Source organism: Hibiscus syriacus, unplaced genomic scaffold (assembly GCF_006381635.1).
Source record: "Hibiscus syriacus cultivar Baekdansim isolate YM2019G1 unplaced genomic scaffold, ASM638163v2 tig00110987_pilon, whole genome shotgun sequence".
Lineage (NCBI taxonomy): Eukaryota > Viridiplantae > Streptophyta > Magnoliopsida > Malvales > Malvaceae > Hibiscus > Hibiscus syriacus.
This window is the reverse complement of record NW_024062941.1, coordinates 1,029,832-1,053,294: the sequence shown is the minus strand read 5'-3', so window position 1 is coordinate 1,053,294 and position 23,463 is coordinate 1,029,832. Positions and strand designations below refer to the sequence as shown.

General features: G+C 33.9%; 1 long non-coding RNA gene and 1 pseudogene across 1 annotated transcript; one reads left to right on the top strand and one right to left on the bottom strand.

Moving 5' to 3' along the window:
- Positions 1-1,529: 1,529 nt before the first annotated feature.
- On the bottom strand, positions 1,530-19,206 carry LOC120148806 (annotated as a pseudogene).
- Positions 19,207-22,390: 3,184 nt separating this feature from the next.
- On the top strand, positions 22,391-22,918 carry LOC120148807. Its single transcript, XR_005518404.1, has 2 exons — positions 22,391-22,423; positions 22,540-22,918. It is a non-coding gene; the product is annotated as an uncharacterized LOC120148807 (long non-coding RNA).
- The last annotated feature ends 545 nt before the right edge of the window (positions 22,919-23,463 follow it).

Below are 23,463 nucleotides of genomic sequence, written 5' to 3'. Positions count from 1 at the left end.
AACTAAACTTTGAACGTTCACTTGTTTATATTATCAAATTTTTATTTTTGTCAATTTTAGTATTAAACTTTTATTTTTGCTTTAATTATATCGCTCCATCATTAAACCACTAATAACACGGTGACATGGCTAAGGGTCATGATGTAGACGACGCCATTTTGTTTGGGGAGATTTGGTAAAATATTGTGTACGGTGAAATTTTTAAAATTCTCAAATTTTCCCCAAAAACCCAAAGCCCTAAATACCAAATATCTAATTTCACTCATTATCGTAGCTGAATCAATGACCACTGCCCACCACTCCCATCACTGGATCCTTACTACCAATTAACCTACTCTCCCGTCATCGAAAACCGACGAACAATGTGATAATCGATCACCAAATGTTAAATGTAAAATGTTCTAGCTAAACCATAAACGACGACCAATCAATGAGCGGATGATGAACCACATGCACTGTGAAAAGAGGAGACTTCAATGCGGTGACAACGAAGTGCTATCGACGACGATGGTGGGTAAATTTAGGGATTATAATTTAGGATTTAAGGTTTTTTTTGGGAATTTCATGGATTTTGGGGGGTTTTAATTTTAAGAATTTAAGGGGTTTTCTAAAATTTTTTTTTTTATTATAAATCATATATAAAAATATTTATATATAGTAATATTATTTATATTATATATTAATAAATAAATAATATTTGTGTATAAATTAATATTACTTATAATATATTTATATTATAATATATTTATAATTACATATTTATAATACATTTATATTATAAACAATGTTTTTATTTTAAAATATAAATTATAAATAATCTGAATAGTATTGTACGTATACTATGTTTGTGATAATATATCAAAAGTTTAAGTTAACTTAGCGATTATGCTTTAACTTTTATTTCTAAAGATTTGGAGTTTAAATCCCCACAAATACAATATTTTTCTAAATCGAGTCAACGCTAAAAATTTAGTGATATCTAAAGTAATATTTTGTATTTCAACTAAGGCTCTTCTTAGGGCGATATTCAAGTTTGTATGGTAAAGATTTAAGGTTGCATATCCTAAATTAAAGAGTTGTGAAAGTTTTTTGTTTTATGAACAAGGAGTGTGAAAGTTATAACTTGCATTATGCTAAGAACGAATTAAAAATATGGGTAAACTATTCGAATGACCATCTAATTATGGGTTTGGTGTCAATATGACCATCATTTTCAAAATTTCATCAATATAACCATTTAACTATTTAATTAGTTTCAATATAACCGCCTACCATTAACATTTAACAGAAGTGTTTACGTGACAGTTAATAAAATTGATATAATTACATATTTAACGGCATGTGGCTATATTGAAACAAACTAAATATTTAAGTGGCCATATTGACGAATTTTTGAAAATGATAGTTATATCGACACCAACCCCATAGTTAAGTGGTCATTCAAGTAGTTTACCCTAAAAATATTAAGTTGTAACAATATATTTTCAAACTCCAAATTTTAGTCACCATTCATGTTGCAGGCACAATTCAGACAATATAAATAATTCTTTGTATTTCATAACATTGGTGATTTTCAAGGAAAAAAATCTTTACAAAGACGATATGAGATTCTTTTGATGTTTTAAAGGTTAGGGGGACTGCATACCGCAAATCATGTTCCAAAACAAAACTGGTTCACTCAATGAATCACCCAAATTTAACCAACATTATGTAAAGCAATCAGCTTTCAGAAGATGGATTGTTCACCTAATTCCCGGCCAGCCTTCCCCTCCCTCAGCACTCTTGCAAAGAACTCTTCCAACGTATCGTTGCCGTAGCTCGGTGTTTTCGCCGCACTGTATTCTGTGGTTTCAGGATCCAAAAGCAACATACTTTCAGCAGCGTAATACCTTCCAATTTTACCAAACTCGGCAGCGTCTTCTATCGCGGGGAAGATCTTAACTAGGAAGTCGAGTACCCCAATGGCGAAGTCCATTATCCCTATAGGCACTTTCAAGAACTTTGGTTCCTTCCCTAGAAGCTTAAACAAAATCTCCCCTTGCTCTAATGGTGTCAATGCCTTCCCCGGACTGGGCAAAACCCAATTAATCTTATCCTCTTTCAAAGCACAATCTGCCATGAATGAAGCCAAATCCTGTTCACTAATTGGCTTACAAGCACATAATTTGCCATCGCCAAACAACACATAAGGCTTCCCATCTTTCACCAACTCAACTTGACCCCCTAAGCTCTTGAAGAATGCAGTCGGCCTCACGATACTATAAGTAAATCCATCGTCATCGTCGGCTTATTTCATCAATTCGGCCTCGAATTTCATCTTAGCTCGCTGGAATTCGAGGAGGGGTTTTTGCACACAAATGGAAGACAACAACACAAAATGTGAAGCCCCAAATTTCTTACCAGCAACAAGGCTGTTCTTCGTTGCCTCATAATCAATCTTCCATGAATCCTTAACACCACCGGTACGGCTAGCAAGACAAGACACAACAACATCAATGGGAAACCCTATATTTTTCATAGATTCCTCCAAAGTATCTAAATTTGCAACATCAGAGAAACATACTCTAGCTCCATTTAAATCACTCAAAGTGTCTTCCTTGCTGTTTTTGCCTCTAATTCCACTTCTTTCTCTAGCAATGTGAAGACACTAGTTTTTTAATTTGATTATTATTTATATTATAATTATTATTATTATTATGATATATTATTATTAAATAAATAATTTTATTTATTATTACAGGCCCAATTATTAATCTCGGAGCCCAATTTAAAGGCCCGATTACAAAAACCCAGGCCCAGACCGAGAAACAATAACCCTTTTAGGGTTTTCTGAAAATCCCATACACCCAGCCGCCGCTTCTATCAACCGTTGGATCTTTCAGATCCAACGGTCCACAGGATACCAGCGTGAAGCCCTAGGGTTTCATAACCCTAGGTTATCATTCAGCCGCCGCTGCTTCCAGACGTTCCAGCTGCCAGTGCCACGCCACGAAGTCGCCACCTCGCCAGAAGCCTCCAGAAGCCAACTGCCCCTCCACATGTCGAGCTCTATGGTGAGTCACCACATAGCTCGGTGACTCACCGAACTCCATTCCTTTGACCGGTCGGAGAGCCACACCGTCGATGGCTATAAAAGCCATCGACCACACCTGCAACAGAAAAAAAAGAGGGAGGAAGAACTGGAGATCGACAGCAAAATGGAACAAAAAAAAAATACCCAGCAAGACACAACACAGTAACGACGAGAGCAAACATATCCAAAGAAAACGAAAGACAGAAGAGAGAAAACACACCATCGAAGAGCTGCCGAACCACCGTGGAATCAAAGTTCGGAGGTAAAAAATTTAGATCTACAAGAACCTAAGGGTTTTTAGGGAAAACAAAACCAGATTCGGTCTTAGGGCGTTAGATCTATATTTGGGTAAATTTGGGAATTTCCGGCCACCGGAGGCGGTGGCTAGCGGCAGGGGTCATTGCGGCAGACGGCTACCGCCCGGTGACCGTCTTCCCTCCGATGAGGGAAGCTAGAGAGAGCCGAGAGAGCTTCTTCTTCTCTCGTTTGTGAGAGAGAAGAAGAAATGAGAAGAATGAGCTGCTGGCCCTTCGGGCCAGCTATGAAGGGGCTTAAATAGCCCTCCCCAAACGACGCCGTTTTGGGGAGGGATCTGTTTGTAATTAACTAAAGGTTAAACCCTTTCCGCAACCATCCTAACTTGTAATCTTTACATTTTAGTCACTAAATCAATTTATAATCATTTTAATTTGGTTCTTTAATTTCACTTTTATTTATTTTAGTCCTTTCCATTAAATAATATATTTAGGATAAATACGTATTTAGTCCTTTAGTTTTAATAAATCATATTTTAATCATGAGTTTATATTTTTATTCTGATATTCAATTTTTATAATTTTATTTTAGTCACAAAAATAAATAATGAAAATAGCATGTTTAATCCCTATAATTTTAAATATTAATATTGAATTAGGTATTGAATTTTAATTTTATTATAATATAGTCACTAATTTTAAATATTTTCTTTTATTTTACTACTTTTAAATATATAGTTCTAATTGTATTTTTATTGTTTTAATTTTACTTGTTTATATATTTAAATATTATTTTTATTATTATATAGTCATATAAATATATATATAATAAATAATAATTTATATGTTTTTTTACATAAATTATTTTTTAATATTTATTTTTTTTTAATATTTATTTATTTTCAATATCGAAAAAAGGGCAGTCTTAATACAACTGGATGTCCTATTCTGGTATTTTAAAATTAACTATTATAAAAAATTATAATTTATTATTATATTAATATTTATTAATATAAGAAAAGAGCTGTCTTAAGGCACCTAGAAGTCATTTTCTGATATTTCTAAATAAAATAAATATTTTTTTATAAATATATATAAATTATTTTTTTTCTTTTTTTCTCATAATTATAATTTTGAAATAATAGGATTATAAATTAAATATATTTTGAATTTTTAAATTTCTAATAATAGAGACAATTTATAATTAAAAAGTACCAATTTTGGGCGTTGTAGGGGTGCTAATCCTTCCCTAAACGTAACTGACCACGAATCCCTTTTTATTATTAAAAAGAAAGAATTTTGGTTATAACGCAGATCAGTTCATCTTTTAACTGATGTTTTCTTAAAAATTCTGTTAAAAGATAATTTTTAGGTATTCGACCTACCTGACCCAAAAGGCCGATGGCGACTCCCAAATTATTTTAAAAACCATTTATTCACATCACTTTTCCCTCCAAGTAAAAAATTTCGTGCCCGGGCGAAAACCGGTTACGACAGCTTGGCGACTCCGCTGGGGATACGGTCAAACTTTAAAACCAATTATTAACTGTCTCTATCAATTAGAAAATTAAAAATTCATATATTTAATTTTTAATTCTTTCTTTCAAAATTTTTATATATATACTTATTATTTTCATAATTTATATGTTATTAATGCTTTATTTTCAAATATTAAATTTTATTATTTATTTGTTAGAGGTTTGAACATTCTCCTCACACACAACACTTGCATTGCATAACATAAAGCTCTATAATGAGTTTGTCCCTTTTAAGTGGGTGAAAGCGACGTCTTCGTGAGAATTTATTCTCCGTGTCAGACCTAGCAAGTAACTTTCGGGGTTCATATGCTCTATGTCTTCGTGAGAATTTATTCTCCGTGTCAGTCATAGAGAAATGTGTCCCCTCGAATTGAACTCGATCCGCTTAAATCTGTAATGGACTAGGATTAAGGGTTTGACAGCCCAAGGGGGCATCAACAAGGACAGTTCGAGTACCTTTACTCCTAGAACTGAAAACCTGCATATAATAAAACTTAGAAACTCTCTTGATCTGAAACCATGCCGAAATTTTGTCAGTAGGTATACACAAAGGAGAAATAAGCTCTAGCTTTTAATTTATTTTATTTCCTTTTCTTTTTCCTGAATAAATGCATGCGAACTAGAAATCGTACGGTTAAGTTAAATTTTCCAAACAAAGCATGGAACTAGAAAACATGAGGTTAAGATTTATACATTGATAAATAGATTTTTTAGTTGGTACTAACTATTCTATTTTTTTCATGCATATTACATTGCTCTAATATGTTCATATTGATTTCTTTTGTTTGCATTACATGATCATGGCATAACCAAAAGGTGTTAGCTTGAAAGACTGTTCATCATATTGGAAAGAAATCGTAAATGGACAAAAAGTTTTATGATCAAACAAAATATGATACGACCAAGGAAAGACATCCTGAAGAAACTACGAGGATCGAGAGAAGTTCTGCACACAGAGAACCAGTTATATTAATACCAAAAGTACTCCACAAAGATTCTGCCAGATTGATACCAAAAGCAGTCTATGGTAAGAGTATCAGTCGGGACATTCATAGTAGTGGAGATTTTTATGAAGCTCAAGCATGTTATTTGAAGGATTTGAACGACCAAAACAAGAAATTGAACACAGAAATGAAAACTATGCATGAAGATTTTCAGAAAACCAGTCAAGCCTTTCAAAATACTGGCTTAGGAAGTACCCCAGAAGAGTGGATCATAGGGGTCACCAAGCTGAAAAAGAACTACAACATAAATGAAGATCTTGTTCAAGAACTTCTTAGACAGAAAGGATCTCTTACAAGGGAAAATGATCAACTTCGAGAAGTGAAACAGAAGATGAAAGAGAATGTCATAGAAGAAGTTGCAGTCCAGACAAGCAATATGGTTCTTAAATGATAGATTTAGCTGATTTTACAAGGAGATGAAGCACTGAAGACTCAACTTTTTGAGCATGAATGGAAACTAATTAGGCTTTGGAAAAGTTAGGAGTAAAATATATCCCTATATGTAAAGTTTTGTTTGATGTACCGAAACTTTTGCGTTCAATGAAATCTGTTCTAAGATGATCACTCTTGAGTAACACCTTTTCATACATACATTTGTATTTTGCATTTGTACATTTTTACGTTTGTATTTACATTTACATTTTAAATTTACATCATGTATTAAAACATATTTAATTAAATAATAATGTTTATTTTCAATATCAAAGAAAAGGGCAGTCTTAATATAACTGGATGTCCTATTCTGATATTTTAAATAATTTACATTTACATTTTTACATTTGCATATTTACATTTGGCATCTTTGCATTTTGTATTGCACAATTTGTATTCTTGTTATTACATTCACATATTTACATTTGCATTTGGCATCTTTGCATTTTTTATGTCATAATACATTAAAACATTCATTCATTAAAATAAGGATTTCAAACGAAGTGATCTTTGTTTTTCCTTGAAGCAAGAACGCTCAGCACGACACAAGAAAATGTCTAAAGAAACTGAAGATAGGCTAGCCAAATTTGAGATAAAGCAGAAAGAAATACAAGAGGAATTGAGGAGCAAGTTAGCACAAATCGAAGCCAATTCTCAGATCGATCTACTGAACAATATGAAAGAAATGATTGATAAACATTTGACTGCTGGAAAGAGTCTTGTTGAAAACCCCACAAATTCTTTGGGTGTTACACCTGTTCATATTCCTGAGTTCACCTCTGTACCCCAGGAAATTCAGTCACCAATTATTTTGCTGTTAAGAACACACCATATCAAGCTGGAGCATCGTTCCCCACTGATTGTCCTACTACTTCTTAGTTGAAGCCTGATGAATTTTGTAATGAGGTCCTTGACCTAAACAAATCAGTTGAGAAGGAAAAATTCACTCAACTACTGGAAAATATAGAAGAGGTGATAAAATCTATAGAGACAATTGAGACATTTTATGGGTTTGACGCCAAAGAACTAAGTTTGGTCCCTGGCCTGGTTATTCCACCAAAGTTCAAGGTTCCAGATTTTGAGAAGTATAATGGGACTACATGCCCTTCATATCATATCACTATGTATTGTCGTCGTATGACTGGCTATGTAGAGAATGAAAAATTGTTGATCCACTATTTCCAAGACAGTTTATCTGGGTCTGCATCCAGATGGTATAATCTGCTAAAACGTACTCAAATACGTTCTTGGAGGGACTTATCTCAAGCCTTTTTGGGTCAATACAATCACATGGCTGATATGGCCCCTGATCGAACAATGTTGCAAAGCATGAATATGAAGTGCAATGAAAGCTTTCGACAATATTCACAATGATGGAAAGATGTTGCTTCTCAAGTACATCCACCATTGACTGAAAAAGAGTTCACTACTTTGTTCATCGGCACATTAAAATTTCCTTATGTCAATCACATGATAGGGGTTGTCCCTAATAATTTCTCTGACATCATCATAAGTGGAGAAATCATCGAAATGGCTATCAAGAATGGCAAGATAAGAGGCTCTGACAATACTAAAGTCAATAAAGAAGTTGGGGTTAATACAATAAGGTCTTATTCAGTTAAACATGGTGCCAAACCTTATAGAGTGATCAAGAAGAAAAAGAATGTGCAGGGATTTCAATTTCCTCCCTTCCACTGTTCGAGTGAAAAATTGCATCCAAAAATGCTCTCAGCCAGATCAATTACTCCACAACTTGATCAATCACAATGGCCTCCAAATGAGAATTGGACCTATAAGGAAGTTCCTTGGATAAATCAGACTAGAATTCCAAATTGTTCAGCTAAGGTTCCTGGTAACCTTAAGGGAAATTTCCAAGACCCTTTAGAGCAAACAATTCAAAAATGCAAGATAAAAGAAGGGGTGAAGGTTCAATGTTCAGAAATTGTTGCTTCAACAGAGACTAATGTGACCAAATCCTGCAAAGAAAATGGGAAAAGAAATTAAAAGGCTCCCATGGATATAATTCGAGATTGGCCTATAGGTCTAAGAAAGAATGAGGCAGATATAACCCAGAAGACACCTCAGATACATGTATCAGATTTTTCGAAAACCAGTAAGGCAAAGGACAACTTAAGAAATCTGGTTAATATTACCCCAGTTATAGCTTAAATGAGCATTCAGAACCCCCTCGATAACATGAGAGCATTCATTCGTTCAGAACGATCAAAGAAAGTGATAGCCTCACGAGCGAGAAAAACTCTGAAGGTGTTTCAAGAATCTATCTCAGACCTGTACCCTCATTTGGTTAAAAGTCAATACATTACACCAAGATTGGTGAAGATGTCACCAAAGCCTTATGCCCATTGCTATGATCAAAATAGCTTCTGTAATTTTTCACTTGGGAATATCTGGACATTCAACAGGGAATTGTTGGTCACTGTTAAAGGAAATAGAGACGCTCGTCGACAAGGGAGTCTTGACACAAGAAATGATCAAGGAATGGGGGGCAAATAAGGATAAAAATCCTGGGCCAAGTACACACCCAATAATAGATGAGTAATGATGCATAAACAAGTGGAAGTGTTATCTACCACTGTAGTACTTTCTATTTTCAGCATCTTGTTTGAATATGTTTTTTGTTCCTTTCTCCGCCTTTTGTGCAATAAATAAATATGTGTTTCTTTTATGGTTATGAGAAAGGAGTCAAATTTTAATCTTGAGATTATTGAGTATCAAGTAGATTAGATATTCTTTTAATTTTTCAAGAGTTATAGATCTATTGGCAAGTGGTAAAATTATATCTTCAATATCTCATCCAATACCAATTACTAGACCCTTACCAAAACCAAATCCTGACACTACATTTATCTGAGATTCTGAAGAAATGTCTCTACTTGTTTTTGAGACATCAACTCTAGATGTTTACCTTCTCGGATAGAGTTGGTTGGTTTATGATATTATCCCTTCCACCATATACATGACTTTAAGAGTCACACATTTATCCTTCCAAACACAAAAACCATCATAAACCAAAAGATCTCAAAAGAAACAAACTTTCAATTATCCATGAATTTTACTGCAAGAAGAGACAAGATGAGGCATCATGGACCAACTCATTGATGATAATTTCGAGTGATTAGGGCAAACTCAAAGAAGAAGGGGAAAGTGATTGATTGAAATAAATATATCATGCATTAATTACATTTTTTCATGTAAATAAAGTTAATCTTGAATATTCATCCCCCTGTGGATACCTCTTTTTACAAAGGTTTCTGTGTATGAGATGATGAACGACATTGTTTCATTTATCCTTTAATATATATATATATATCCTTTGTTGTCCCCATTTGAGCCTGAATAATTTTTCTTCTAATTCAACCCTAACCAATGATCACCCTCCACATTAGAGGGCAAGGTGAAAGATATTTACTCACAAGAATAAAGATTGTCAATACATTTTTATTACGAAGACAAGTTTCCATGAAATCATGAAAGTTTTGAACTACAAAGTATGTCAAATACAGAGTGCTTGAAGATCAATCTAATCAAGAATAATGGAAAACCTCCAAAATGCAAAAGGAAAAGGAGGTGCTCAAAGCAATTGAAGTATTATACTCATCCAGCAAAGAAAAAAAAAGGGAAAATTGAATCAAGATGGGACTATTGAGCCTCAAGTTACAAGGTTGATAAAGTACGAACAAAAGCAAGAAATGCTGGAGATATGAGAAAATGAATCCAAAATTTGGCAGTCTAGAGGGATCCAGATGGAAAAATCCCCAACAAAGCAGATCCAAGTTAAGCAAGGCAAGATTGATGGCATCAGAATGAATTGATCCTTGGTTTGATTACCTTAAAGTATTACTCATCCAGCAAAGAAAAAAAAGGGAAAATTGAATCAAGATGGGTGACTTATTGAGCCTCAAGTTACAAGGTTGATAAAGTACGAACAAAAGAGCAAGAAATGCTGGAGATATGAGAAAATGAATCCAAAATTTGGCAGTCTAGAGGGATCCAGATGATGGAAAAATCCCCAACAAAGCAGATCCAAGTTAAGCAAGGCAAGATTGATGCATCAGAAGAATTGATCCTTGGTTGATTACCCTTAAACACTTATTTGGGCCTTTTATCCCTTTCTTTGTAACCATAAGCCATGGCCTACGTTACTTACCTGAAAAGTCCATTTTAATCATACGTGGATTCTAAGTAAAAAGAATATCTTCAGAATTCATTCCGCCTCTCAAGATTATTTTTATTTACAAAAATTGGTTTTAAAATCTTTAATGCATGATAAAAAATGATAAAAGGTGGGTTCAAGATAATTTTAAATAACATCTTAGAACCCAAAGGAGGATTCGAGTTGAAAACCTGAAAAAGCGGCTCGAATATTGAATGGATGCACAACGACATAAGAGACATTTTAAGCTCTTAAAAGAAGCACCGCACATCCCAAAGACGTTTCTGACATTTTGGAAACGAAACATCTCTACAAGATGAGCATAACAACCATTTCTTCATAGTGAAGCCCGAAGTGACATACTGACAAAAAACATTTTCAACAGGACAGTCTCAAATGAGAAGGTCCTTGAAGCAATTGTTGCTATTCTACCTCTGTTGTAGAAAAAAGAATGACGAGGCCAGAATAATGAAGCACTTCACATTTTTGAAGGCAAGTGGTCTAAGAAGCCAGAAAGTCTGGAGAATTGAATTGTGACTCATCCTAGATATTAGTAGCTCATCAAGAAAGATTATCGTTTATCTCATGCTGAGAGAGATAAGCATCACCAGACATATTATTTTCCCCAACCATCAATTCAGGTTCTCTAGAAGATTAATCATAGAGCCATGAACAAAGTACTACCTGCACTCTGGTTATACCGTGATGCGGCTCAAGTCTATTGCTACTTCTTCTATGCCGATCATTTCTTTGTCAAAATGATATCCGGTTACAGGATTCCAAAAGTTGAAGATGACCATTTTTACTGTCAATTAAACCTTTCCATGATTCGAAAAGAGTGGGATATATTGGAGGAGCAGAAGAGACAATTGTCGTAGCAGTCATTGCAAGGAAATGCACCAACAAAAAACGTCTAGCTCATCCTGATGATGTTTATTTCTTCCAGTAAGGTTGTTATGCTGGATGCCACGACAACAAGGTCGAATTCGACAAAACTACTCATCAATTGCTCCAACCGATCATCATTCAGTTCTTACACATCTGTTTTCAAAGATATGCCAGGACAATAGAAGGCAATCTCTGCATCACTGATTACAGAGAAAAGAGACAGGACATTGATACCACCATGGAACATGTCTCTATACAGATCCTTGTGTATGGTTTTTAGGGAAAACTAGAAGCATTTCCACCTCATCAGATTCAAGTGGAACAATTTTATTCCATCCAACCCATACCAGATTCCATTTTCAGCACTCATCAAGAACATACTTCTGGACACTCGAAGGAAGGTCATCATTCCTTTGTCAATGGAAAAACATCAGCACATGGAGGAAGCAGAATAAGAGAAAATATGTTCTCAATTGGCAGAATTATGAATATAGCCATTTTCAGTGTAGTAGCATGAAAATGCTTCGAATCTACAAATTCTGGCTCTACATCAAATAAGTACTATGATATTCCAGTCCAAACATTAATTGGAGCAAGTGCCATGTGCTCATAGTAGAAGACCCAATAGCATCTTCTGGAAGTGTTCTTTGAGTTATCTGATCTGGTTTGGTATAAACCCCAAAAACCAATCATTGGATTTGAAAGATCCATGTGCTCATAGTAGAAATAAGAAGACCCAATAGCATCTTCTGGAAGTGTTCTTTGAGTTATCTGATCTGATTTGGTATGAACCCCAAAATCAATCATTGGATTTGAAAGATCCATGTGCTCATGGTAGAAATAAGGAGGCCCAATAGCATCTTCTGGAGGTGTTCTTTGAGTTATCTGATCTAGTTTGGTATGAACCCCAAAACCAATCATTGGATTTGAAAGATGAATTTGCTCATAGTAGAAATAAAGAGACTCAATAGCATCTTCTGGAAGTGTTCTTTGAGTTATCTGATCTGGTTCGGTAGGAACCTCAGAACCAATCATTGGAGTTGAAAGATGAACTGCATGATCGTCTTCATTAAGAAGCATTTTTTTCAAGCGTCCTCTGCTTTCTCCTTTTCCATAAATCATTGCCCGAGTTCCACCTTTTCCTGTAATAGGGATCATTGCATAATGGCTTCCTATCTTCTACCGGAAGAAGTGTGTCAGTAGCCTTAGCCATTTGATCAGCACATATAAAATCTGTCAATTCTATAATCGATGAATCTGAACCACATCTCTTCATGGCTATTGAAACCTCAGCCTCTGAGAATCCCATTTTCGTCAAATATAACAGTTTATTCTCCTCATCAGAATCAGAATCAGGATTTCCTCGGTATCAAAGAACTATCAATATCTGTGAAATTATCCTGAAAGATCGCTTCATAATCAGATGAGTTATTATCAGAATCAACATGTTGCATGGGTGTAGATTTTTCAAAAGCCTGTACCACTGTATATGTAGTCTTGTTATTGCATCAGATTATTGTTTGCATAAATTGGTTTCTCTCCCACAGAAAAGTATATTTCAGAGATGGCTTTCACTGAAAGATGATAAGCCACTGTGTCAGCTTGGAACGGATTACCAAGCTATTTTCACTGCTCTGTCTGACTAAATCCTTCCAGATACATAAAATGATCACCTCATTCAGAAGACACATATCTCATACGTTTCTGTCAGAATGATGGAATACTTCTTAAGTTTGTGACAACATGAAGAGATTTCCTCCAGTTACTTGACAATACTACTGTTTAGTGACACCTGAATGAGAGTATTCAAGATAAACAGATTTGGGGCATGAAGAAAGCTAAGCACCACATTGCATTGTCAAAATTGGACCTCATGAGGATCATGATATTCCAGTAAAAATACATTGAGAGTTGAATCAGCAAAATGCTGGGGCATGCTGAAAGCCCATTTCAATCAGAATCAGAACTGTTGATGCATTTTGAACACTTGTATTAGCCAATGTTGGGGCATGCTGAAGGCCCACAACATCTTATGTCAAGATCATTGACTTGAACAAATATTTCCAATGAGACAGAAAGGTGTGAAGAATGAAAATGGTGAAACAGTGATAGTCGAGCTGACTATACATTTGCTTCGTTCATCAAGCAGTTATATTATGATCTATTGTTGAACAAATATCTACTCAGCAAGTATGGTTTCAAGTACCCAATCTTCTTAACCATGTATCACATGACAACGTGTTCTTTGTTAAGCTACATCATGGTTGCATGAATAAAGATGGTCCCCATGCAGAATATTTGATCCAGGGTTCAGTTCCTCGAGATCTCAGCTTTGAATTTTGTATTCTCTGTGTCGGTGACAATTGAAAATATTTCTTTGAGATTTCCTGGCAGTTAGTTTCATACCATACTGATGGAATTACGAAGCTGTTTTTCACAATAGTTTTCGCTTAATCGATGACATTGGAAAGGGAGACTCGATTCACTTATATTACTGTTATTCCCGTTGTTACTGGGGTTTTCATTGCCAGCCAGGACTGAACTGAATTTTTATCTATTTTGGGTTTTATCATGTACGTTTCATCCCCAGCAGCAAGAATTCCACAGATATCTTTCTGTACATGGATCCTATAGCTGAAGTATTTATACTTTCTACAATGCTCATTACAGAAGAAAACGTGATCAGTATTACACTTGCCCTTACCCGAGATGATATCGAGATCAATTAGTGTCTCCTATTCAATTCGACACCAGCACATTTTGTGAATTTGACCAACGTTTTGGTCATACCAGTATTTCACTTGTATTCCCATTGAGTTTTGTTCTCAAGTGGTTTTGTGACATCATACAAAAACTTTGAAAACCATGCAAAGAGCTTTATTGACCAGCAATTCGAGCAGAAGCCTCAGGAGATGAAGAATTTGTTGTCAAATGTTTTATGAACCAGTGATTATGGTGTTAAACCAATGTTGTTATCATATGGTTTTCCTTTATTGATACAAGATGAAGATTTCTTTCCACAGAAGGAGAATTGAAATTTTAAACAAGAAACTAGTAGTACCAACTAAGGTTGAATGACATGTTGTTGTTAAGCATCTCGATATGATATGATCCAAGTTGCCTTATTCGAGATCTGATTATATGGAAACATGAAAGGAATTGGAATAAATCTTCCTTGTGATGTTTTCAAGAGTTAAAACAGAACAGACTCTACTCTCCCTTGCGAGTCAGCATATCTACATCTACACTCTTCAAAGATGATAGATTCCCTTTTTAAAGATGACAGATTCTCTTTCAAGATGAAAGCTTTATCGGATTTCTGCACAACTCCAAGCAAAGAAAGTTGGTTTTATCCAAGACAAAATGGGGCATCAAGGTCATAGTTCTGACTACGACAAGAGTTCCACAAATGAAACAATTCTTCTGAGACTTTCATGAATCAAAGAAGACATAAAGATACAAGTTGATCAGATGGTTCTTCAGAAATGCAAGCTTGATAGCATAAGTTGCTACACTGATATCCAGAGGTGACCCTGGCAATAAATGATGAAGTGGAGGAAAACCGAGTTCACCATTTTGAAGTCAAATGAAGATTGCATCAACATTCATGCATCATATTTAGACATTTGCAAAATAGAGCATTTTCATTCATTTTATCCATGTTGAAATTTGACAGGATTTCAAATATTTAGCAAAGTTGAAATCCATCATTCAATGGATCAACATTTCTAGAAGAGTTCATAATGAGAAGAACTCATCTGAAGAAGGAAGAATAAGTTCATAATGAGAAGAACTTGTTCAACTTTTCGCTTGAATTCATCATTCGATGGATCAGCATTGCCAGGTCAAGTTCATGGAGCATTTCATTTCATTTTATCCATGTTGAATATTTGACAGGAATTTCAAATATTTTAGCAAAGTTGAAATCCATCATTCAATGGATCAACATTTCTAGAAGAGTTCATAATGAGAAGAACTCATCTGAAGAAGGAAGAATAAGTTCATAATGAGAAGAACTTGTTCAACTTTTCGCTGATTCATCATTCGATGGTCAGCATTGCCAGGTCAAGTTCATAATGAGAAGAACTCATCTGAAGAAGGAAGAATAAGTTCATAATGAGAAACTTGTTCAACTTTTTGCTTGAATCATCATTCGATGGATAGCATTGCCAGGTCGGTTCATAATGAGAAGAACTCATCTGAAGAAGGAAGAATAAGTTCATAATGAGAAGAACTTGTTCAACTTTTCGCTTGAATTCATCATTCGATGGATCAGCATTGCCAGGTCGAGTTCATAATGAGAAGAACTCATCTGAAAAAGAGGAAGAATAAGTTCATAATGAGAAGAACTTGTTCAACTTTTCGCTTGAATTTATCACTCAATGAACCAGCATTGCCAGGGCGAGTTCATAATAAGAAGAACTCATCTGAAGAAAGGAAGAAGAAGTTCATAATGAGAAGAGCTTGTTCAACCTTTTGCTCAAATCCATCACTCGATGGATCAACATTTCCAGAAGAGTTCATAATGAGAAGAACTCATCTGAAGAAGGAAGAAGAAGTTCATAATGAGAAGAACTTGTTCCACTTTTTGCTTGAATTCATCACTTGATGGATCAACATTGCCAGGTAGAGTTCATAATGAGAAGAACTCATCTGAAGAATGAAGAAGAAGTTCATAATAAGAAGAACTTGTTCAATCTTTTTCATGATTCTATCACAGAAAGAGATAGATCAACATTAATTTTTCCAGAGAAAGTTCATAATGAGAAGAACTCATCTTGAGAGGAAGAAGAAGTTCATAATGAGAAGAGCTTGTTCAACCTTTTGCATGACTTTATCACAGAAGGAGATAGATCAACATCAACTTTTCCAGAGAAAGTTCATAATGAGAAGAACTTATCTGAAGAGGAAGAAGAAGTTCATAATGAGAAGAGCTTATTTAACCTTTTGTTTAACTCTATCACAGAAGCAGATAGATCAACATCAACATTTCCAATTGTTCATAATGAGAAGAACTCATCTGAAAAGAATAAGTTCATAATGAGAAGAATTTCTTCAACTTTTTGCTAGATTACATCATAGAAGAAATAAATTGTCATCCCAGTGGAAAGTTCATAATGAGAAGAACTAATCCCAAAGAAGAACTTGTCAACATTTCCGAGTGAAGATTAAATAAAAAAAACTTATGTTTTTCGTCTTTGCTCTATTCTCGTTAACACAAGAATGAGCAAAGAGAGCAGCTGAAGAAGACTAGTTTTTTTATTTGATTATATTTATATTATTATTATTATTATTATGATATATTATTATTAAATAAATAATTTTATTTATTATTACAGGCCCAATTATTAATCTCGGAGCCCAATTTAAAGGCCTGATTACAAAAACCCAGGCCCAGACCGAGAAACCATAACCCTTTTAGGGTTTTCTGAAAATCCCATACACCCAGTCGCCGCTTCTATCAACCGTTGGATCTTTCAGATCCAACGGTCCACAGGATACCAGCGTGAAGCCCTAGGGTTTCATAACCCTAGGTTATCATTCAGCCGCCGCTGCTTCCAGACGTTTCAGCTGCCAGTGCCACGCCACGAAGTCGCCGCCTCGCCAGAAGCCTCCAGAAGCCAACTGCCCCTCCACATGTCGAGCTCTATGGTGAGTCACCACATAGCTCGGTGACTCACCGAACTCCATTCCTTTGACCGGTCCGAGAGCCACACCGTCGATGGCTATAAAAGCCATCGACCACACCTGCAACAGAAAAAAAGATGGAGGAAGAACCGGAGATCGACAGCAAAACGGAACAAAAACAAATACCCAGCAAGACACAACACAGTAACGACGAGAGCAAACATATCCAAAGAAAACGAAAGACAGAAGGAGAGAAACGGAGAAGAAACTCACCATCGAAGAGCTGCCGAACCACCGTGGAATCAAAAGTTCAGAGGTAAAAAATTTAGATCTACAAGAAGCTAAGGGTTTTTAGGGAAAACAAAAACCAAATTCGGTCTTAGGGCGTTTAGATCTATATTTTGGGTAAATTTGGGAATTTCCGGCCACCGGAGGCGGTGGCTAGCAGCAGGGGTCACGGCGGCAGACGGCTACCGCCCGGTGACCGGCTTCCCTCCGATGAGGGAAGCTAGAGAGAGCCGAGAGAGCTTCTTCTTCTCTCGTTTGTGAGAGAGAAGAAGAAATGAGAAGAATGAGCTGCTGGCTCTTCGGGCCAGCTATGAAGGGGCTTAAATAGCCCTCCCCAAACGACGCCGTTTTGAGGAGGGATCTGTTTGTAATTAACTAAAGGTTAAACCCTTTCCGCAGCCATCCTAACTTGTAATCTTTACATTTTAGTCACTAAATCAATTTATAATCCTTTTAATTTGGTTCGTTAATTTCACTTTTATTTATTTTAGTCCTTTCTATTAAATAATATATTTAGGATAAATACGTATTTAGTCCTTTAGTTTTAATAAATCATATTTTAATCCTGAGTTTATATTTTTAATCTGATATTCTATTTTTTATAATTTTATTTTAGTCACTAAATTAACAAATAATGAAAATAGCATGTTTAATCCCTATAATTTTAAATAATTAATATTGAATTAGGTATTGAATTTTAATTTTATTATAATCTAGTCACTAATTTTAAATATTTTCTTTTATTTTACTACTTTTAAATATATAGTTCTAATTGTATTTTTATTGTTTTAATTTTACTTGTTTATATATTTAAATATTATTTTTATTATTATATAGTCATATAAATATATATATATATAATAAATAATAATTTATATGTTTTTTACATAAATTATTTTTTAATATTTATTTATTTATTTTTCAATATCGAAGAAAAGGGCAGTCTTAATACAACTGGATGTCCTATTCTGGTATTTTAAAATTAAATATTATAAAAAATTATAATTTTATTATTATTTTAATATTTATTAATATAGAAGAAAAGAACTGTCTTAAGGCACCTAGAAGTCCTTTTCTGATATTTCTAAATAAATAAATATTTTATTTATAAATATATATAAATTATTTTTTTCTTTTTTCTCATAATTATAATTTTGAAATAATAGGATTATAAATTAAATATATTTTGAATTTTTAAATTTCTAATAATAGAGACAATTTATAATTAAAAAGTACCAATTTTGGGCGTTGTAGGTGTGTTAATCCTTCCCTAAACGTAACCGACCACGAATCCCTTTTTATTATTAAAAAGAAAGAATTTTTGGTTATAAACGCAGATCAGTTCATCTTTTAACTGATGTTTTCTTAAAAATTCTGTTAAAAGATAATTTTTAGGTATTCGACCTACCTGACCCAAAAGGCCGATGGCGACTCCCAAATTATTTTAAAAACCATTTATTCACATCACTTTTCCCTCCAAGTAAAAAATTTCGTGCCCGGACGAAAACCGGTTACGACACAATGGCTAGAACATTAAACCCTCTATCAACCAACTCTTTCACCACAAATTTCCCAACATAACCAGTTGAACCCACCACCAAAACATTGATGTCTTTTGGGTATTTGTTCCTAAACGAAGCTGAAACAGCTGTTTCAGCAGGCTTTGTTGTTAAAGCTTTAACAAGTTTATTTCTTTCACCGTTAAAGGGTCTTGATTTTGATGTGAAAGGAAGTGGTTTTACCTGGTTTTGCTTGATGAACTGAGAACTGAACCGTGTTTTGTGAGTTTGGGACTTCGGTGAGTGAACGGTAAAGGAGTCGAAAGATAAACAGAGTGACATTCTTCTCTCCTTTCTTCACCTATGTTTGAAAAGAAAAGAAATCTGGGGAAAATATGTCTTCGTCACTCAAATTTGAAGAAAGAAACGAAAGAAAAATGAGGGAAAATTTGAGGTGAGTGAGTTGGAGGGTTTTCATGGTCAGGAGTAGGGTGTTCAAATAACTTAACTAATTCGGTTAACCGATTGAATCGAATTAGTTCGATTAATTCGATTCGATTATCGAATTAGTTAGGTCGGTTAACGTTTAAAAAAAGTTTTAAAATTCGGTTAACGATTAATTCGGTTCGAATTCAATTAATTAACCGAAATTAAAATTAAAATATATTATATATAACATATGGGCTCAGCCCAAACCATTTAAAACTCAATTAATAATTTAAGATCCAATAACTTTTAAACCTAAATCAATATTAATTAATTAAAAAAAATTATATAAAATTTTTATTTTATAATTATATATTATTTAAATTAATTGTAAACTGTATTTTTTAATTAAAAATATTATATATATTATATATAACATATGGACTAAGCTCAAACCATTTAAAACCCAATTAATAATTTAAGATTCAATAACTTTTAAACCTAAATCAATATTAATTAATTAAAAAATTTATCTGAAATATTTATTTTATAATTATATATTATTTAAATTAATTATAAACTTTTTTTGAATTAAAAAAACATTTAATTTTTATATAAATTAGAAAATTTAAAAAAAAAATCGGTTAATTCGAAAATTAACCGAAATTTTTTCGGTTCGGTTAATATGTTCGAAAAAAAAGTTCGGTTCGGTTAACGGTTAAAGAAAAAAAAGTTTGGTTAATTCGGTTATGATTAATTCGGTTCGGTTTTAACTGAATGAACAGCCCTAGTCAGGAGAGTGCGTTCATCGTAAAAAAAATGCTAAGAAAAAAATCTAGAGTAAATTATAAATTTGGTAATTAAATTTTATTTTTTAACGTTCACTCATTTTAATTTAAATATTTTTAATTTTCTCATTGAATTTAATATATTAATTTTGTTTGTCACTCGATCAGTTTCTCATTAACGATGTTATAAATAGATTGTTATATAGATGTAAAACGATACCGTTTTGGTGAAAATTTTATATTTTTAAAAAAACATTATTTTGTTGATATAGATATCACTAAACAATGTAGATAAAGATATCAGAAAGAAGATCAAAGATCCTAAACAAAGTAGACACTATAAAAGCTTATATCAAAATAAGAGAAAATATTTATCTCTTTTAGCATTTCTCAATCGTAAACTATCATCATATGTTACCACATTTTGTATTTTGTCTTCTATAATATTAATTTTTTTCCTAATAATTTCATTTTAAATAAATCTTCATATAAAACAATTTTATTATATTTAGAACTTCAATCTCAACATAAATATTTATTTTATGGTGATATTGTTATAAAATTTAAATACATAATGGGGTGAAATTAAATTAAAAGATTAACTTAGCTCGATAGTTTAGAGTATTGTATCTTATGCAAATGTCCTAGGTTCAATTCATGCTAAAATTAAGAATGATTTTTTAGTGCCTAATTATACCTCAAAACACGATTTGGTGTTTAAAGATTTTTTTTATTAAAAATAGGTGTCTAATATTTTCTCCGTTACACTTTTAACGTCTACCGTTATATTTTTTAAATTTTTTAATAATAAAAATATTATTTTCTAAAAAATTAAAATTAAAAAATCAACCTTGCATCGCCTCTCTCTCTCATTCCCCACCTCCGACGGTGATGGGTCACCACCAATTGTGTTTTGTTTAAAGTAGGATGAGGAATTTAATGGTGGTGGTCGTATAATGTATGGACGGTTGTAGCTGTCGAAATCATCGGAAAACAACAACAAAAAACCTAGAAATTTGATGACTTTTCACGATATTTTTCATGACAATCAACGTAGTTTCACGGTGGGTGGGAAACAAGGTTTTGGTCGCGACGGCGAGGCGGTTATGATAGTGTCAATGGTAACGGTCACTGATCGACGGTGGTCATGTAAAATTTGGGGGTTTTTTGTTTTTGTTAAATTATAATATTAACTTTTTAAAATAAAATAATTTTTGAAATTTTATATGCGTGACATGTGCCAGATAACGACCAAATTTAACGGTTGTTACATTCCATGCACCTAAAAGTGTAACGTTGGAAACGTTAGCCACCTATTTTTAAAGAAAAATTCTTTAAGCACCAAATCATAAGATGTATAATTTAAGCACTAAAAGGTGAATTAAACCTTTTTTTATCCTCATAAATAGTGACACCTCTTAATTGGTTAAATAAAATTAATTGAAAATGCAGATGGAAAAGAGAAATGTGATGTAAAAATTAAAAAAATATAATTAAAAATTTGATACGTCATGTCACATTAGTATTATTACTGTTAAAATTTTACTAACGGACTATCAAATTAAAATTTTAAAATCTCGGGTTTGGCGTGAGATATGGGGCTCCGATTGTGTATGGGAGCCACTATTCAAACAACGATGGCCTCTTCTGTATGAAGAAACCGTGAAAGATCCCATTTAAAGGGTTTTTTTTTCAAGTTCTCTTTTAAAAAATTGATTAATTTGTTGTGATTTAGGTTTGGAATTCTTGGGTAATTTGGCTAATTGCTCTTGTTTCGTAGCTTTGTGAATATGGTAGTCAAATTTTTATATTCTAATTAGACAAATTCAATTATTTGTATTGGTTTTGAAAATCTTGAAAGAAAAAACCTAAATGATGGTAGGGGTGGAAGGGATTTTACATAAAGCATCACAAGGAGATGAGGGATCAAGCTGAATCCATTATTAAATTTGTGGAACAATGTTCGAAATCCGACTCACTCCAGGTAAAATGACCATCTGAAAGCGGTCGAATGCCTGAAATCGTTGCGGTTCGGATTTAAAGATGTTCAAATTTTGTTGTTCAAACGAAAGCTGCATGTCTTGCTTAACCTCATTGGACTTCACTACTGCCTGTACATCCTTCGAGTACCGGTAACTTTCTTTTTTCTTTCGGTGCATTTCTCATGTGTTTTTTTTTTTGCTTAAATTGTTGAATTGGTGTTCTTGATGCTTGTTTTAAATGTTAGAACTGGGGGGATTGTGTTGTGGTGTAATCCTTGGTTTAAGTTTACACTGCTTCAGAGACTATATCGAGAACGATAAGAGGGAGAGGGGTCGAAATAGTTGGTAGTTTATCTGTGTTATTTGTTCCATTTGAAGGAATACGTTCTATAGTGATTAGTGGATTGGAAACTTATTTGGTGATGGCAACACAAGATTAAGGGTTACATGTAAGTAGGCATGTGCCCCGAAGCTGAACCGGATTGAATCAACCGTGTGGTTTTCTGATATAATCATGCATTATGATCTTCTGCTAATGATGTTTTCAATGCATCGTAACAAGCAGGCTTCGGATGTCAAGAAAGCGCTTGAGAATAGCAAGATTTCTGACCGTCAAGTTCATGTCAAATGGTGGAAGCTAGGTAGATGGTTCTATAGATTCCGTATGCGTGACGAATCCCATTCTCGATGTCTCTCTCTGGAAGATCTTGCAACATTAAAGGACGATGCGGACGTGCTGGGGGTACTTCACCGAGGAGCGATTCATGAGGTTTTACAAGTTCAGATATCCGTTGTTAATTCCACAAGCAGTGCCTGGCTTAATCAAAGCTCACAATGACTAGTTTAAACCATGGGGAACAATTATGAACAGATTTGCATATGCACAGTGTTTATCTCATGATTTGTATAATTTATTCCCAGTAGGTATGTGAGCTAATATGCATGTATGTATGTGTATATATACATTGCAGACTAATAATCATTGGGATACGATGGATTTTCCTTCTTGAGAACCCTCACCGTTCCGTATCGGGACAAATTACGTGAAAAATAAGGATTTGTTTGAATCGCACCCTCCTAGCACCTACGCGGGAAAAATAATTGGAATACCGCTTTTTTGTTGGTTGGAATCGCACCCTCCGCCAGCGCACCGTACCAAACGACGGGCTGAATCCACTTATGAAAACACCAATTTAACCTTTTATCAATTTCATTTCCAGTTATTTGATCTTTTGATAGTTGTAACAATGAGACATCCAGTAGTATAAACTTGTGTTATTCAGACTCGAATATGAGTGTCGGATAGTTAAATATATCCGATAACTTACAAGTCGAGAACATAAAACAACAATGAAACAGATTCCAAACATGTTCAACAACAATTCAGATCGGGAAGAGTAATGAATCTAAAATCTGATATGTTTCTATGAAATAAAATAGACTGAGTTTCCAAGTTCTTACAAGCAACAAATGTTGTCACCATAACATT